Source organism: Pinus tabuliformis, chromosome 5_2 (assembly GCF_031772625.1).
Source record: "Pinus tabuliformis cultivar Carrire ecotype Pingquan chromosome 5_2, CPIR1, whole genome shotgun sequence".
NCBI lineage: Eukaryota > Viridiplantae > Streptophyta > Pinopsida > Pinales > Pinaceae > Pinus > Pinus tabuliformis.
Window position 1 is genome coordinate 208599206 of NC_142306.1, and position 7871 is coordinate 208607076.

General features: G+C 38.4%; 1 pseudogene; it reads right to left on the reverse strand.

The window, feature by feature from the left end:
- Nucleotides 1–5701: 5701 nt before the first annotated feature.
- Nucleotides 5702–6482, reverse strand: LOC149158289 (14-3-3-like protein GF14-C pseudogene; annotated as a pseudogene).
- Between the last annotated feature and the right edge of the window lie 1389 nt (nucleotides 6483–7871).

The window sequence follows — 7871 nt, forward strand, 5'->3', positions numbered from 1 at the left end:
ATATTTCTAATTACATCTCTGACCACATCACCACCCAGAGTACTCACATGTTCCTATAGAAATGAAAGGGAATTTGGGTAAATTGAACCTCCAAATAGGAAATGAAATCACTGAAAAAAAATCTAATTTGAAAACACAAATAGTCTTATGGCAGCATGAATTTACTTATGAAAAGGCCATACGAACTTTATCACCAATTATGTTGATGGGATAAGTAGAACCTTGATAAATTCAATGTATAAAATCGAAATATTTTTTTTACCATGAAATCGAATATGGAAAAATAGGAAATGAATTCAAACATGAGAAAAAAAATTCATCACGAGCTATATTGATGGGAAAATCATAATCCATATGTCCAACTAAATAATATGCATCAAATTTGGTTGCAAACATCTTGTGGTTATTCAAGAAATTTGAAATACATGTAAACTGAAGAAGTGAATTACCCACTAGTCTTTTTGAGTGGGAAGAGAAAATAAAGCATCATTTTTCCATCGAAAAATGCTTGTCACATTGTAATGTTGATTTATGCTAGATTACATCATAATGAGACATTCATGAAGGCTTATGTTCAAATGTCATGTGGGGAAATGTTCATCACAATGTGGTGTTTGGTAATGTTTATCACATTATGACATGGGTTATGTTTGTTACATTGCAACATTAGGAAATGCTCATTACATTACAATATTGGGTTATGTTCATTACATTATAACATTGGTATATGCTCAACACATTGCAATGTTGGGTTACATTTGTCAATTGTGACACTCAGTAATGTTCATCACAATGATGGATTGTATCATTGTATTATGTTCGTCACATAGTGACACTAGGTTATGTTTTTCATCTTGCAACAATAGGTGATGTCATGATACCTATTGACATATATTCAACATATTATAATTATGGGTTATGTTCATCACATTATAAGATCGGAATATTTTTTCAAAGTAACTTAGATAGAATATTTCATCAAATTCACCAGGCTCAATATATACCTTTTTTTATCATGTATGGAGCATGCTTTATATACATATTGATCAATGGTATTTATTATGAAAAAAAAAAATACGTTTTATATTTCAAATATATTTATTCTTTTATCAACTTCAATTAAAATAGTCTTTTTTTTCTAATTTTTTCTATTATAACGTTACACTAATTATTAAATTTTATCTTTAATAATTATATATATTGCCAAAAATTTATATTTAAAAGATCAAAATTATTATTATTATTTCAATTATTTTAGTTTTTATATTTAAATTGAAAATAATCATTTAAACTATATTTATTTTATATTTAGAAATATTAAAAATTAAAAATATAATATAATCATTTAAATTATAATTATTTTATATTTAAAAATATTAAAAATATAAAATATAAAATTTTATTTTAAGTATTTTTTCTAAAATTAATTTCAAATATAAATATTCCCTCAATTAAATTATTTTCATTTATTAAATTTTAATTTTTTTTTTTTTGTAAATTAAACTATTTCTATTGAGTAAAATATAGTACAATCATGAGAGACAAGAAACTGGCAGATCGGAAATGATGAAACTATCAACCTCGGTCGCGGAGAAGGAGTGAACCAATCACGGAGCTACAACAAATAACTTGAGAGCAAAAACTGACTATAACCCCACAGGGGCAGTGACCTCAACACGGTGTTTTTTCCCTTTCTTTGTATTGACTTTTATCCAGCCATCCTGGGGAGTGTGAGCTAAAACAACTTGAAGACTGGAATTCTCCATCAGGGAGATCTCCTTATCTGATTCAGAAGAGGAGGTCTCATCGACAAGTTTCTGGGAGATCGCTGTGACAGTGTTGTGCGCAGTTGTATCTGTGGACGGATCCATCATCTGAGGCGCCTGGTCTGGTTCTGAATCACTGTCCTCATCTTCCGAGCTTGAGGACTCCGAGCTCACTGCTGGTGGGGGAGAACAAGGGGTCCAACGCTTGGGTTTGGACTTTGTAGAGTTGCCCTTTTTCGATTTTGCTGGCAGCGATGGGCAGGAATTCTGCAGGTGCCCTATTAGGTGACAGTGGCGGCAGCGGAAGGTGGTGTTTTCGTAATCCAGGTTCTGGGTCCAGACAGAGTCATTGATCTTGAGATTGATTTGCTCTGGCAGTCCCTTGCTTAGATCTAGCTCCACACATATTCTAGCATATGTGTAGAGACCTTGTTGTTCCCGCCTGTAATCTCCCATTAAAAAGTTGCCCAAGGTGTTGCCTATGCTCCTATAGACTGTTGTATGCCACAGGTGAACTAGAAAGTTTGGGAGTCTGATCCAGACAGGGGCTTTGGTAATGACTGCAGAAGCAGGGTCAAAATCTGAGAACCATGGAGTTATGAAGAGTCCTGCTGAACCCATGAACCAAGGACCTTCTTCTAAGGCCTTTTCATAATGCTTGAGACTGTCGAACAGAACTATAAAATATCCTTTTGAGCAGAAGCAGACCTTGCAATGGTGAGTCCAGTTGTCATTGATCTAGTCATAAAGGTCCTTAGAGAGAGGCCAAAGCCCATTGAATCTGCAAATGATGGCCCTTTCAGCAAATCTTTGAATGTCATCTGCAAGGTCAGAGTGGGAGATCTCAACAGAGGGGACCTCCTCTAGCTTGTCAACTAGAAAAGGCTTAGGTTTGGGAGGTTCAGGGGAGTTGGGTATCTCAGAGCGAACTGCAGCTTTGTAGGAGTAGGGAGGAGCAGAAGAAGATTGACCTGCAGCGCCACCTCTCAAACGAAGGGAAAACACTAAAGAGCTATTATTTTTTATGCTGTAAGAAGAGAGGGGAAGATTATCATCGAGTTGTTTACCTTGAAATATAAGTCTCTGTCGGGCAGAGGGGATCCCGAATCGACATTCCAGATTTACTTTGAGATTCTGCACCAGATCTGAAGGGTGTACCCATTGCAGAGTGGTTTTGCCTGAGATCTGTGTGATTTGAACTTGAAAGGGGGCAGAGAAATTTTCAGAAACTTTCTGAAGCAGCTCAGGGCCAGAGGCTGTAGGGTCTCCTATCTCTTGACGCACTGGAGGCAGAGAGGGAGGAAAAGGCATCTGCCGACGGTTTGCATGCCCACAGATCTAGGATTTTTTAAGGCTTCTTATTCTTCTGGGCTTCTGATCTAATGGTTCAATGGCAGATCTGAGCAGCTGACTGCCATCCGTGGTCAAGACGCCCGATCCAGATCTGTGCATTGACCCGTTAATGGCGGCCACCGGGGGGTAATAGCTGAAGCTCTTGAAGGAGGACTGCTCCAGGTGGAGGATCAACTTAGCGTAGCCGTCGAGCTGTTCTGCTAATAAACCCCCGGAGACCATGTCCCTCGCTGACTCCGACCAGCCCTCGGTCACATGGGGTAACAAGAGTGGGTCTTCTGTGATTTTCCCTTTCATCTGCACCAGATCAAACAGGTCGCGCTGGAGAATAATGCGGTTGTCCTTTTGCTAGAGGAAAGCGAGGAAGAGGTAGTTGTCACCGAAGGCGCCCAGCGCGGCTCGAGCCTCCGACATGAAGGCGAGGCGAGGGTCCAAGGCTGATCTCCATACGCTGAAAACGGCAGAGGCAATGGCACGGCTGCCGGCGCTGAGCGTTACCAGGCAACGGGTAGCAATGTCGTTGGGGACGCCTGGAATCCATTCACCCTCAGCATTTGTTATTGTGAGATTCGATCCTTGGCATTCCGTGGAGGACATTGTCGAAAAAGATTTCTCTTCGGCCCAAAACAGAGGGAGGGGAGCTCTCGAAAGGCGCTTGGAGACATTCGGAACAGAGATGATCGCATGGACTAGCAATCCCCGACTGAGACACGCTTCTCCAACATCGGCAGGGCTGAGCAGGGGCCCGACGGCGGCCAAAGGAGAGGCGGCGGCGGCATAGCTCCTAGGGTTCATCTTCAGAGCCGGGAGTTTTTTTCTCCGCCCCCTCGAAAAAGAAATCAACCTAAGTTCGAAATTCACAGCTTAACCAACAAGCCTTCTCGAAATTCCGCAAAGGGACAACACCATTAAATTTTAAACATTAATGAAATTATCCAACAACATTAAATTTATCAAATTATAAATTATAAAAGAGAACACATACATTCGCTTTTATAACCAATGAAAAGTATAGCATATATTCAATTGAATGCATATATATACCTAATAAAATGAACACATAACGAACACACATTCAATTTTATAGTCCATTAAAATTAAAATTATCGCATATATTGCAAATAACGCATATATAATCTTAAATATATTAAATATAAAATATACACATTTGTTTAATTAAATTCTAACAATTCGGTTAAACTTATTAGTACTTGCAATAGGCCTGATTGGTACTATAGTGATGGAAAGGGTGCTGATAACATTAGTTTAAGCTGATTATTAGCTTGTGTTGTCAAGTATAACTTGCGGCTTTATAGTCTTATTTGACCTCACCCCGAAACATATTATATACTATGTAAATATGTCATATATTATGTGATTTTTTCAGTTGTATATTTCACGAGTGTACACTAATGTTAACATTAATTTACAATATTAAATGCTATGCTATTTGGCATTTCTTATGAGAGTGATATCACTTGACTGGGGCTTATGTTATATCTGAAGGTAGCTAAGCCACTAATAGCTGGTCTTTAGACTCCATTGACTTAGCTTTGCTTGCTTCTTCTTTTTTTAAGCCAACACTCAAGATCTTGTTTCCCTAGGAGTCATTAAATTTAAAGTGCTAGTCTTAATTTCAATTAGAAGTGTATATATTCATACCACCATTCCATAATAAAAAGCTTTAAAAAATGCATTTTAACAGATAATAATATATTATTTATACATTTCATTTTCAATAAATTTATTTCAACAATGGTCTTTAAACCATCTATGATGAACTTTTATTATATTATAAATGTGTCCCAAAACCTTAATTTAAACCATCTATAATGAACTTTTATTATATTATAAGTGTGTCCCAAAACCTTAATTGACCAAATAAATGTAGTTCTTCTATATGGTAATCACTTTTGATTTTTACTTTTTGTTTTTTAATATTTGTTTAAAACATATTTGGTTTATAAGACTTTTTTTTAGCATAATGAGAGTTAAACCTTGATTTTTTCCAAAAATATAAAAATAAAATATTATATTAATAAATTCAAAAATACAAAAATCTAATCTTTTATTAAATTTCATCACAAATATATCGACATATTTAACATGTAAACATAAAATAAATATTTAAATTTAAAAAAAATAGGTTTTTCATTGATGTAATGGTGAAATCTAGTGGTTGAGGTTGCATGTTTTTGTAGATTTTTAGTGTCTCCCACTTGATCTATGGCATCGGCTAGATGCATTGAAACCAATTTCTAGTGATTTGGGTTGGATTTTGCTGGCTGGAATAGAGCAAAGTCTCTTCCGAAAATGGTGCATTTTATTATGTATTTATCCAGCATGTAAAACTACAAAGAGGCCACATTCAATATGTTGTTGTACACGATAAAAGAGTTTCATAGTTCCTCCATGGTTTCACTAGAAAATTAAAAAAAATGACATGGTGTGAGTGACTGAAGAGCACACCTGGTTAATCATGGTGTTATTCTTGACGATAGTGCGATGCAACGGGCAAAGACCCAAAGCCTGGAGAGTTCATATGTGGAGTTCCCTTGTGCCCAAGAGGCCCCTAAGAAGAGTTATAGAATGAACTCCATGCGATGGGAACAGTCGCCTTGATGCCTCCATACACAAACATTCCCATCCCTCTTCCGATATTCTCTCGCCCCCTCAATAATGTTTCTCTTGTTCTCAACAAGAGTGGAAACTTTTTTGAATAAATTGTCACTCACCATGATGAGAGTGTTGTCCTGGGAAGAATCTTCACCTAATGTATCAAACTCCGCAATCAACTCATCAAATACAGAGAAGTTAAGAGCCAGCCCTAGCTTAATAGGATGCGTTGGAGTCAGCTCTGCTGCAGCAATATCCTAAGTAGAATTGTAAGCAAGAAAAGTGTTCTGAGCGACCTCCTTCCTTTCAACGCCTGTCTTAAACTCTGTAATGTATCGATGGTAATCACCCTTCATCTTAAGATAGAAGAACTTGGACTCTGCAGCGGTGGAAGAAGTGATGAGATGGGAGTTGAGGAGGTGGAGAATGACCTCGCAAAGATTCTTGGAAAGGTCTACTACCACCTTGTTCCTATACTCCCACCACATGCTCATCATTGCCCCTGATTTCTTCTTTCTGCTCGATGGAGGAGATGATCCTCCAGGAGGCCATGCGGGCATGAATGACGTTCTTGTAGGCGATAGATAGCAGGTTGTGCCCCTCCACTGTGAGCTCCTCCACCTCCATGCCTTTGGTCACTTTCTCCACGAACTCCGCCATCTCCTCATAGCGCTTTGCCTGCTCAACCATCTTCACCATGTATACATTCTCCTCCGGCAATGACTCCAACATCGTCGTTGCCGCCATTTGTGCACAGATCTTAAAAACCTAACCTAACTTCGCTTCTGGATCTTCAAGAAATGGCCGTTTCAGTGAAGAAACACACTAAAATGGCAGAACCAAGTACTTTGACTGGATTTTCTGTGAAATTAGCAGCACATCACAATGAAGGGCTGTAAAGGGAAGCGAGGGTTTAGTAGGTTGCTGGAGAGTCGTAGCTATTAATTACAAAATCGTATGACTTGGAAGTAATGGTTGGAACTACCTGTTGAAACGATTGCTCAATGACTTTAACCCTCCTAGAACTTTCGAAGTAATTGCTGCAACCAACCATTGAAACAATAGCTGCGTACGATTTCAGAAAGGAAAGAAAGGCAAGTGCAAGCAGGGTCCAGCGTCCACACATATCCGGCAACTTATCCGGCCTGTGGCAGCCCTTGAGGGGGGCATTTCCTCATATTTCTTTTTTTTTGTTAAAACCAATAGAAATAAAAACTACATTTTTTTTACAGCTAATTTTAACCTCACCCTTCTGAGACGTGCTAGACCCGTCTAGAAGGGCTGTGAAGTGTTCAATTTTGAACAATCCCGAGATGATGCATTATCCTTCTAAAGAGCTTCCTTTCCACTTTCATTAATTTGATCGTGTAGGATTTCTTCCCACTTTCATTAATTTGATCTCGTTGCATGCTTGACTCCCGTCTATATGCGAACTGGCCTTTACCATGAATTCCTTGTTCACGTTAGATAAGGCTACGCTTCAACCTGAAACCCACCCTTCATTTAAAATAGATAGAATCTCACCCAACATTGCTTACTCGGGCTCCTTTTCCTTTGGAGAACACCTCATCAGTGCTCGAATTCCCTCAAGAGCTCACTGACATGTGATCTATTCTCGGGTGGGACTGAACGGATTTAGTAGTACTTTAAGGGGCTAGGGAATATTGCGGCGATTGATCTCGGGGGCGGGAAGGATCGCAACGAATTCATGGCGGCCGGACTATATGATATTTCTCCACATTCTACACCAGTGGGAGATTAATATGCATTAAAATTTCCAGTTTTGAGCTTTCTCGACCTATACTCCCATAAAATATCAGTAAAGCTCAGGATGCAAATGAAAGGCTTGAAGCTCTACAATTCAGGCACTCATTCAGGCAACCACTTTCTCTTGATCATGTAGCTCATCCACCCTATCAATCCTGGGAACCTATATCCCCATCCAACCAGTCGTCTCAAAGGCAGAAAATGTTTGACTCACTGGATAACACAAACAACGCAACTGATTATTATTCCATGCCTTTATTATTGTTGTGTTATTATGTTTATAATTTGTGAGTGTCTATGCTCATAGGTTGGAGCCATTGATATATATATATAATATAGAAGTTTGTTTTAGACAGGTACACATCGTTG